The 12065-nt window shown below is 42.9% G+C and overlaps 1 protein-coding gene across 2 annotated transcripts in view; it reads left to right on the top strand.

The window, feature by feature from the left end:
• Positions 1-12065, top strand: part of WIPF3 (WAS/WASL interacting protein family member 3) — a 60949-nt gene that overhangs the window by 5762 nt on the left and 43122 nt on the right. The gene's annotated exons all lie outside the window — the stretch shown is intronic.

Here is a 12065-nt window from a genome sequence, read left to right as displayed (position 1 = left end):
TGTAGACCAAGCCAGACACCATTTTCTGGAGCTTCTCCAAACAAAATTACAATCCGCCTGATATCAACATACCAGGGACCCATCCAGCCTAATAAACAACAAAATCGGACTCTGCTGCCTGAGCTGCATCAATAGATGCCCTTTTTCCAGCCACAAAAGCAGCCCAAATGGCGGCGCAAATTTGAGGCCTACCACTCCCTGCAGATCCCCAGCCTCGAGTCACTCCTCTGCGGAGACTTTGTGGATCGCCCAGGGGAGGCCTCACCGCAAACATCACCCAGTACGCTGACCATGGGCCGCAAGTCACAGAAACCCTCCACAGGGCCGGACAACAGAGACATTGGGGCAATGCTGCAGAGGCCCAGACAAACCCCTACCGGAGACCGACGGGAAACGGAACCCGAACCGGAATGCCAAGAAACGGAGGTACCGCAACACCCTCAGGCGGTACTTACCACGCCAGCGGACTCCTCGGATGACTCGGCCCCGACGACCAAAAGATACTTGAAGGTCCTCCTAGCAGACATCCACAAGCTACTGGCGGCGGACTCAGCCATATTCAAAACAGAGCTGCAAGCCGTTACAGACAGAGTCAGAGCCACCGAGGATGATATAGTGGACACCCAATCTACCGTGCATGCTATGCAGGACTCTATCCACCAACTGCAAACACACCAGAGTATCCTGACCGCAAAGCTCACAACCATGGAGGACAGACAACGCCGCGCAAACATCAAAATTAGGGGCATCCCTGCAACGGTATCCGTGGAGGAATTACCCCATTATATAAGACGCCTTTTGAGCCTCTATACTGCCTCCCACATTGGCACGCAAAGTAACAGTGGATGGCCTATACCGCATCCCCAACACAACCAACATTAATACCATCCTGCACTGCCACTCAGTACAGGACAAAATACACATAATGACGGCTGTAAAAGGCAAAACTCCTTTCCCCTTTGAGACTGCCAACTTAAACTTTTTTCAAGACCTCACAAAGGCAACACTATTATGGAGGAAAACCTATGCACCGGTAACCTCTCAACTACGTACGGCACACAAGCCGGTCACACAAGCCGGAACCACTCAAGTTCTCCGCACCATGGCTGACACAACTCCTTTTCTGAGGAAATTGGGACTGCCCACGCCAACTGAGACTTCAATACTACCTTAGAGTGGCCGGGATCCGGCCAACATCACTCCCTTTGTCAAACGTGCCAGAGGGACATCAGTGCCAGTGCCGTGATGGCGAAAGCAGACAACCAAGGCTCCACAGCGCTCCTAACTTCTGGAGACTCCGGTCCATAGCTAATCAGAAGGGACACTGGTATAAAAGGGAACCTAGCACCTAGAAATATTTATGTTGTTATGATTACTTTTATAAGTTGTCGTTAAAAGCTGTTCAGTACTTTTAGATTGATTATAGGCAAAATCCCATCCCAGACACCACATGGAGCGCTACACTAAGGCGTCAACAACACCACATCCCCCCTCCCCCCCCCCGCTGCCCCCTTTGTTAGGGGCTCTGCACTCACCTGCATTCTCTCTTAGCATCACAGCCCATCTTCTGGCTCAACTGGCCCACCAGCACGCAGCCTGTGTAGACTGGGCTGTCCACACGCATTGACCACCCCAACAATGCAGCATATCCCAGATTAGAAACTAACACTACTTTATAAGCTGATATATGTCAAACACCGTTAGGCATGTTAACCAACCATATACCATCCATGTTGACATGATGATGTTATTCGTTACAGGGTTCTTCTTAACCTGTTTGCTCTACGTTTAATATGTTAGCTCTGTATATTACAGATCCCTGATGAAATTTTGCCGCTGCAAGACATGTCTAAGCTATGTATACCTCAATAACTGACTAATGTACAAATGTCTTTTGTTCATTGTCTAACTCTCATGCCCATCCAAAATAAAGAATTTAAAAAAATAAAATAAATAAAATAAAAATAACTGAGGGTATAGAGAAGTGTGGAGGACTTAACGGAACAAAGGAGGGGAGGGGGGGGGGGGAGGAGACAAATGTTTCCCCTTGCAGGCTTTGCCTACAACAGAGAAGCTAATAACGCCTGTTACCAGCATGCAGTGTGCGCTGACGAAGGATGTATTTTCTGGAACAGAGTACCAGGCTGCCAAAATCACGTGTTCCATGGGTGCCACTAGCCTGGCACACAAATGCAAATATTTCAGTATGTGCAGCATTTCAGGCAGGAATGTTAGGCACATGTAGACTCCTACAACCATAACCACTTCTAAAAGCAGAATTGGTCAAGATGGGTGGAGCAACCATTTAATTAGGTATAAACGGTATAAATATTGTACATACGTCAGCCAAGTAGGATAGCCTGCATTATTTGTAATATTTATAAAGCACCAATATATTCAACGCTACAGTGCTTTTGTTATGAATCTCTGCTCCAAATATGGATGCAGGAAGGAAACTAAAAATGTTCTGTTGCTAGCAGTAACAAAACCTTGAGATTCTTGAAACAGAATACCTTGGATAGTTGATCAGTATTTGGGATTACACATTTAGTTTATATAAGGATTTAATTGACGCTTATTACAGGTGAAGATTAATCGTTTTACGTGAATGCAGCTGTGGTTTTTTTATGTGTTGACACATTCCGTGGAATATTATTATCTAACACAGTTTTTCTTAGAGAGCAGTCTGTCTTCATGGGGAGGTTACATTTATTACCATTTGTGTGGCCCTGGGTGAGAAAAATGTTTGGGGTGCTGACCTCTATCATTTACACAAACACGTATAGATTAGCTTTACATATATACTTATTCACTTAAATTCATTTAATTAGGCATCCATATAGTTTTGCTATCCACGTAAATGTAATCAGACACATACACATACATAACTAGCCACTCACGCCTTGTCACACCCCCCAAACTAATTGCCATCATACACACGCACAGACACCACTCTAACATGTATACAAAGATACATACTAACATTCATACATAGATACACACTAACATACAACTTTCTCACACAGACACACTCTAAGATGCATACACAGGACTATAGATATCCACTAACACATAGATATTAACAGGCATTTACGGGCCCACACCTACGTACATACACACACACTGATCCTCATGCATAAGCCGACACTGAAATGCAATCATAAACACACATGAATATACATGCATAGTCACACAAACGTACATGCACAGACACACACTGACACTCCTATACAGACTTTGTTGCATACACAGATATGCACTGACACTCATACACAAACTCACACCAACGCGCATTTACATATACACACTGACACTCAGACACAGAGTTATGTTGACATTCATACACAGACTCACACAGTATCTCCTTTCCTCCCAACCCTTCTGTAGAACAGAGAACAGACTCTCTAACCTTTGGAACTTTGCCTTATAGTATAGGCAGCGATGCCTCATTTAATGACATCATGGTAAATTCTAGGGCACGGGTCAATCTAACTTACTGCATGCTGTAATTACACCTGTACTGTGTATTAAATAATGCTACCAGGTTGCACAATTTAAAACATTACACTGGAATTTCCTATAAATCCGACCCACACGCCAGTACCGTATGTTTGAACAGAGACACTCACGCAAGTTTTTTTCATGATAGATCCGCTGTAACACAAAAACTTTTTTAATAATGTGCACTGTGCAGTCATGTGAAACAATACCTGGGTACATTGTAGTGGGCCTGGCCTATAAACATGTATTTTCTTATTCAGTCAAGCCAGCAGGAACAATTACGTTCAACTCTGGTGATTTTTTAATAGTATGCCATGTTAATGATTAATGAATTCATTGTTTTCTTTATTTTTCTTTTCTCTTTTTTTATTATAATATTTTTAATAGTTCACAATTGAATACATACATCATACTCAGACACATTTTATAATATAATGTTCAAAATACAGATTACATTGTAACTTCTTCATGCATTTCTTACAATTATCCCTGACTCAACAGCTCATTTCATCTGGTCTATCTTTCTTGCTTTTGTGAACTTATTTCCTTTATCTAGAAAATAGAAAAGGTTAGGGGTGGAAGAAGAAGGAAAAAAAAAAAGAAGGAAAATGAATAATTAAATAATAGTTTAATGATTAATTAAAAGGGACAATTCAGGCTTGCATATATAATATGCATAATGCATTGAAAATATCTAAAAGATACATTTCCATCTTTGTGATGGATCTCATTAAAGGCAACAGGAGGCATAGAAGTGGTGGGTAAATCTCACTTACTTCCTGGTCTCTGTAGAATGTCCCTTTAAACTAGAACTGCATCTTCTGTTTTTTGTTTTGTTTTGCAGAGGAGACTCACCCCATCCACCAAGGTGATATCTTTGCTTACATGGTGATGTAATTGTGGAGGGGGAAAGGTACTTACCTAAACCTCTGCCTCTTAGCACCGCCATTTTCTTCCACAGCTCGGCCTTCAACTCCTGGAAGCTTTATCTGCCATCATTGGTGTGTTTCCAAAAGTGAAACAGTAACAGGGGTATCAAAGATAACGTAGGACTACGTGAACTTTCTTGAAATTAACTCGACTAAGGGAACTTACATCAGGCAAAGCAGGGCCCTACTTTGTAGTTTGTTTTCTGAATACCTTGGAAATGAAATGAAATTCCAATGCAGTCTTTGTGAGTTTTTTTTACTTTATCTTTATATATATTCTATCTTTATAGAAAAACACAAACCTGACAGCACCACTTTAATTACTTCTCAAAACCGAAAACCTGGAAACTCGTAAAAAGGCCAATTCTGAAGGTAAACACGGTACATATAAATATATCAATTCTACTTCCCTTCACTTTGAAATATTCCTGCAAAACACTATTTCACATTTCAGGATTGTTTGTGCATCAGGAAGTATATGTATTTTAATGTAACAAGACCTCATAAAAGCAGTGTAGTAAATATATGAACACTATGCTCTTAGCCTGTTCCATTCTTTCACAAAGTGAGCTAATATGGCTTACCTTCTCATCAGTGCACAGGTACACCTTATCAAACGTGCCACTTCTATGTGATGAAGCTGAATTAAAGGGGAACTACAGGTGGAAATCTTTATTTGTTAATGCAGACTGTGCATTTAAAATTTACAAAAAAATAATAAATTAAACCTCTGTCTTTGCAGCTTCTTCATTGAGCAGTCACTACACCAGGGACTACATCACTTAACTTTTTATAGCAAATCCTTTGGTTCTCCAAGGTTCCATGTTCCACTTTTCTTCTGGAGACACTTTTATGCAATTTCTCTATTGTGTCTTTTGTAATGGGTTTACCTACCAAGCGTTACATTTTGCATAAGGCTTCTCACCATTGGTGACTGGAAGCTGAGCTCACATGGGGGGTGTTTAAGTACCAAATGCAGCTTATGAGTGGAGAAGATGGTGGCTCTGGAAGAGTCAGCACTATACTCCCTGCAAACAGTCACAACAGGGACCTAAGGGTGCAAGTGACAGGCACAAGAGGAACAAAGTGTCATACAGATGAAGGAGGGCAAGGACATAGTGAGCAAGAAGGTAGGATCATAGAGGGCATAAGGTGAAGGGACATTGAGAGCTGGGAAGCATAGTAGGGCAGAGGCCAGAGAAGGCAGAAGGTACCGATATGTCTAAGCTTTCATACACCCCAGTCCTCCACACCCATCCATACATCCTAAACTGCATATATGCTAGGCCAGTGGTACCCAAAAGGTAGATCCTCAGATGTTGCAGAGCTACAACTACCTATGACGTGTTGCATGCTTTTAGAATGACAAAGCTTCATGGAAGCTGCAGTTTTAAAACATCTGGGGATCTACCTTTTGGGCACCCCTGTGCTAGGCTATGGGCATTCACCTCTTCGACGGCTTAGATCAGGGCTGCCCAATAGGTAGATCCCCAGATGTTTTAGAACTACAACTCCCACGATGCTTTGCATGCCTTTAGAATTATATTAGAATGCCAAAGCATCATGGGAGATGTAGTTCTACAACATCTAGGGATCTACCATTTGGGAAGCCCTGGCTACAGTTTTTCTGGTTCACATTTCTCTAGATCCAATAGAATCCATTATAAAATATGCATTGAAATAATAATTACTGCATTGTGCCATCAACATGAGAGCAGGAGAGGGGTAAACAGGCTAGACAGAAATCGCCACATTATTTTAAATGCATGGATTTGGTACAAAACATTTATTGTAATCAAAGTAAATATGGCACAAATATTTTAGCAATAAGTAAGTAATAGCACGTGACTATCATTGAGCAGCATTTTTTTTCACCAGTTATATGGAATATTCCTATAAATAGTATACAAGCACAAATACATATTCCTGTATAGCCTTGTGTATATTTAATTTTAAAACTATTAGCATTAGTAAATTATTAATGTAAACATGAACCATCAATGTATCATTAAGTACCGAGGAATGCTTTGATTGTATTACTCATCCTAGTTTGGAATCAATTTGAGATAAAGGGTATCTCTGTAATGGCATAGATAGGTTGTAAGTGGGGCTTGTTCTTTCACATTAAGGGGGAAGGGTAACATAAATCTGCCACGTTAAAGAGTTTGTTCAGTAGATGCGAAGTGTTTTCAGGAAGATGGACGTATTTTCTGTTCAAAATTAAGCAGGGATGTGATATCTGTAAAATGGATTGTACATTTAGACATTAGTCATCGTTGTCTTCTGGTGCTTTTCATGTAACTTGGCTGCAGGTTCTTCTAAATGTCCAAGTAAGTGAGCATGTTAAAGAGATGCTATCATTTGCAGAGTGTTTTTTGTTCCTTTTTTAAATATTTTTAGTATTAGTATTCCGCAGCCCTTGATAATTATAGATAGGGATATTTAGAGATGAGGAACGGGCTTACAGTGTTATAAAATGATAGAGATGATAGAATCTGTTAAAATGTAATTTACGTAATGAAGATATACATAACATATTGTGCAGATTCTTAACATTTCAGAGCAGCCTTCGTATGCACATTTTGCTGTTTATCATTAGACGTTGCAAGCAGCATGCGCGAATGGCGTTTCATTGTGCGTGAGTAAAATAATCTGTAAAGGACCTTGTGGTGTTATGAAATCCTCATAGACCCCCATTTTGTTCTCACATGTAGGAGAGTACACTAGTGCTTTGCAAGCTGCCTAGAGTTTGGGGCAGAGTTGAAGCTAAGTATATCTTCTTCTTAGGGAAAGGAGATAAAGTGTCTTGCTGTAATGGGACGTGTCAATGTGTTTCACTGAAGCACTCTCATTGCTGTGATATTAATATCAAATGCAGGGCAATTGCATTTAAATATGTGCTTGTGCTGCACTTAACATTGCTCATCCCAACATCAGTCTTACAATCAGACATCCCAAGTCTCCCGGAGGTTCTGAGAGTCTCCCACATTTTTAATGCGGCACCCTGACACCCGCAAATCATATACAACATCCTGGAAATCACACACACAATCTGACATACAATGTATGTCAGGAGGTTGGCTACAAATATATAAAGTATGACATGTATGTGTTTATGTGAGTCAGATTGCGTGCGTGTATCTTTGTATAAAGACGCTCCTCACTTAACAGTCATAAAACAAATTGGTCGGTAAGTAAGAATGCGATACAGAGCATGCGCACCAGTGCAGGTCTATGTTCAGGGAAATTGCACCGAACATAGACAAGTGCACCAGAGCAGGGAATCCCTCAAGTCTTTGTCCGGGGACATTTCCCTGAATATAGACAAAAGCACCAAAGCAGGGAATCCCTCTAATCTATTTTCGGGGAATGTTCCCCGAACATAGATTTGAGGGATTTCCTGCTCTGGTGCACTTGCCTATGTTCTTTGCTATGTATAGACCAGCTTTCTAATGTGGGGAATACCTTGAATTCCCGCTCTAGAGAACTGGTAGTAAGTCAGAGTCGTCATTAAACAGGTCAGTCGTAAAGTGAGGACTATCTGTATGTCAGTGTGTGTATGTGCCAGTGTGTGTGTCAGTGTGTATTTAAGTGTATACAAGTGCTAAATCATAGTATATACATTAGTCCTTTATTGATATATTCATTTCTGAGCGCACATACTTTTTTTACCTTTTTGAGCTACCACTCATTTTTAGACGCTTGTATATGTATGTAGTTGCCAGTCCCAAATATTTGTTATTCAATACACCTGATATCTATTTTTTGTATTTAAGTGTGTGTATGTGCCAGTGTGTAGTATGTCAGTGCGTGCATCTGAGTGTGTGTGTCAGTGTGTATCTGTGTGTCAGTGTGTATGTACCAGTGTGTGTGTATCTGTGTGTCAGTGTGTATCTGTGTGTGTGTGTATGCACCATTGTGTGTGTGTGTGTGTGTATGTGCCAGTGTGTGTATCTTTGTGTCTAGGTGTCCATACATGTTTGGTGGCTGTGTGTGTGTGGGAGGAGGGGGGTGGTGAAGTACCTGGTGAGGCCACCTCCCTGAAATGCATTTTTGCATGTTGGGATGTCTGGACAGGTGATCCGAAGAATTTTTGTCTACTCCCATGTGCTGAATAACATATCGGGGATTCATGCCATATGCTCAGCGCTCCTATAGAAAATAATGCAATGGCTGGCATTGTCTGATAGATCACAGCTAGTCTGTGCAGGGCTTACTGCAGGATGCTGTAAATGTTTCTCTGAAATTTACAAGATAGACCCTGAGTGCCCCTTTAACAACACGTGTGTACAGAACAGCTTTATTAAATCAATTATTTAATTGTACTTCTAATATGAGAAAGCTATATCTCACTAATTGTTTTTTATAGTTACTATTGACTGTTTTCAGTTACAAACATGTATTTTTGCTAGCCACAATCTTTGTACTTTGTCCAGTAACAGTCATTATGATAGTGCTATTTAATAGAGAGAAAACAGTTCCATTATTTACTGGTAACGGGTTTTATGTCCCTTACACATCTGACATCTCTGAATCAGTGGACTTTGTAACCAAAAGTATGCTATAAATATAAATATGTGGCATTATGCAGAATGCCCACAAGTTCTGGTCTGTGATTGTGCTTCAATAACTTAAATTACGGTACGGCCAGTACTAACTTTTTGTACTCCAGCAACATTCCCACGATTCTCCAAAGAAATTATGTATATATTCCAAGGACTATAAACTGGTCATTTCTGAAACTCTATGCAGTGACTACACTTCTTTTAGAAGATTATGTATTAGAAGATTAGAAATGATACATGGACAGGGAAACGTTCTACCTTTATAGTATTTGTTCCACATATGTATCCATAGAGAAAGGCAAGATATCATCTTGAAAATTATGAAAAATATTCAAAAGCAATTTTTTTATTAAAGGGAGATACTCTAAACACTAAACCAACTTTTTTTTTTTTTTTTTTTTACACAGTTTTCGTGTATAGATCATGTCCATGCAGTCTCACTGCTCAATTTTCTGTTATATCACTTTTGTTTCTGTTTTTGCAGCCTTGGCCACTCTTCCACACACCTCAACTGGCTTTGACTAACACACAGCCTGCATGAGAAAAATGGTTTTATCTTCAATCATATGTGACAGTGCAGTGTGTTTACTTTCAAAGTTTCTATCTCATGCTCTATTAATTAAAGAGAGAACAAAATTCTATACAAAACAGACTGCAATAGAGGTAATTTAAACATTAGATTTTATTAAAGACACGGAGGCTCATATTATGCATAACTCTTTCTTTATTTCCTCAGCAGCAAAGATAGAGGAATATAAATATTATCGAAATTGAAAGTAAAAAACTGTACAGGCATAACAGGCAGCCAATCACATAATAGAGGAAGTAGCTATATAAGTCCTGTGTCTCCCACAATCCCCCTCTTTCTTTGCTGCTTCCTCAGACAGCTAAGTATCCATGTTTAGCTCTCTTACTCATTGCCTTTATTTGTTCTGTGATTATTGTTATATTGCTTTAATTGTTTTATGTATCTGTGTTTTATCTGTATTCATCTGTATTTATTTATCTGTATTCATTGTTTTATTTATCTGTATTCATTGTTTTATTTACGTGTTCACACCTTAGAGATCCCTGGGGTTTTTTTTTTTTTTTTTCCCCTTTACCGGGAGATTATCTCCCTGCCCTCCCTTGCTCCCCGCGTCTCTCGCGGGTGCCGGCGGCGTTTTTTCTGCCGCGGCCGTTCTTTTCCTCACGGCCGCGGCTGCATGCACTCCCCTGCCCGCTCACGGGCTCCCCGAGCGGGCAGAGTGCACGCGCCCCTTCCCCCGACGGGCGCACGGCCGCGAGCACTCCCCTCGCGTGCTGCGGCCATCTTGGACGGACCTCCATGCGGTCTGCTTCCTTTTGCCGTGCAGTCGGTCGCCTCGATCTCTCCTGGGCACACTAACGGTCTGACTATTGAATATTGTTGTATTTTTGTTCTTCTCTGTGGGTTACTCAACCCTTTAGTTCTCCTGCTCATTAGTTTGCATTTTTACGTTTTCTAATTACTGCCATTATGCAGGATAGGGATGATGGGCCTTCAGGTCCCTCTGGGGACTTTAACATGGAGACTACTGAGAGTGCTATGGCCTCTCAGGAATTTCAAGCCTTGCTAGAGGCCACTATGGCTTCTTCACTGCAGAAGGCTATTGCCTCAGCCATGGGGGCCGTCTCCTCCTCATTTACCCACTCCCTGCATTCCATGGTTTTACCTGCAATGGCCATCCCGGCTCCCCAGGGTGGGGGGTCCCCTTCACCTGCCCAGACTGTGCCTGGGGCCCATAAGGCTAGGGCCAAGTCCAAAAATGTCGGCTCCCACTCCTCGATGCAGGCTCTGCCTGCCATGACTGACACGCTAGAGGCGGTCACAGATGGCGCGCACCCCACGCGCAAAAGAGCCCCTGGCCGGGCTAAAAAGGCTAGATTGTGGAAATGGGCTAAGGCCCTTGATGATGGGTCGGATTCCGACCGGAGTGTGGAGGACGAATCCGACATCATGGAGTATGACTCCTTTGACGATATTGATTCTGGAGAGGATTTGCCCCTTACGGGCGTGAACCCCTCGGGGTCCTCTGCCAAGGCCCGGGGTCAGATATTAGGCCCCATTGGGGATGACAAAACAATCCTTGACCCGCAGGGTAACCCCCTGTTTGATCCAGATGACCTGCGTCACCCCAGGTCCGCTGAATGGGTCCCCCCGGACCATATTGCCCAGTACGTGGCTAAACGCATCCGCACGCCCCTTTCTAGAGAAGGCCACAATAAACTGCGCGCCGAATGCCCACGCCCCACCCTCCCAGGCGCTGCCTGTAAGACTCCAGACATTGACCCGCAGATTGCCCAGTTCTTGAATAAGTCGGGCTGGAAGCCCAAGAAGGGCCTCGACCATTCCCTGAAGGGGTGCCAGGACAAGATCCTGGATACGCTAGGACCCCTCTCGAAGCTATACGAGCTTCTCGATTCTGCCAAGACCGGCGACTCGGTCTTAGATATTGATGTGGCCGTAGGTTGGGTCCAACGGGCCATATGCTTACTGGGGAACGCCAATACGGCGATGTCTACAGAGAGGCGTAAAGCTATTCTCTTAAAGATCGACCCTAAGCTGGTCACCATGGATGTGGCGGAGCCTGAGCCGACCGATGAGGGTTGGCTGTTCGGCTCCTCCTTTGTTAAGGACATGGGGTCGTATGTCAAGACCTTCACTGCTATTGACAAGGCACAGGCGAACATGAAGCGCGTGTTCGCACCTAAGGTTTTCGGAGGGGCCGGGCGTAGCAGGAACCGTCCACCCGGCCGTGGTTTCCGAGGCGCATTCCGCGCAACCAGAGGTTCCTTTTTTCCCTCCCGGGGATTTCAGGATCAGAGAACCCCTCCCTTCTTCCCAGCCAGAGGTCGGGCTTGGGGCTCCAGATACCCCCGCGGTGGTACCCCCGGCAGACGACCTTACGGTGGGTACCCTTTCTTTCCCTCCCGTTCAAGTGGCGGGGAGGCTGGCTTTATTTTACCGAGAGTGGGAAAATATCACCTCGGATGCTTGGGTTCTGCAATGTGTGAAGGGGTATCGCCTAGAGTTTGTTTCCATGCCTGT

Source organism: Pelobates fuscus, chromosome 4 (genome assembly GCF_036172605.1).
Source record: "Pelobates fuscus isolate aPelFus1 chromosome 4, aPelFus1.pri, whole genome shotgun sequence".
NCBI lineage: Eukaryota > Metazoa > Chordata > Amphibia > Anura > Pelobatidae > Pelobates > Pelobates fuscus.
Note: the sequence above shows the minus strand (reverse complement) of the source record. Positions and strands in the feature narration are given on the sequence as shown.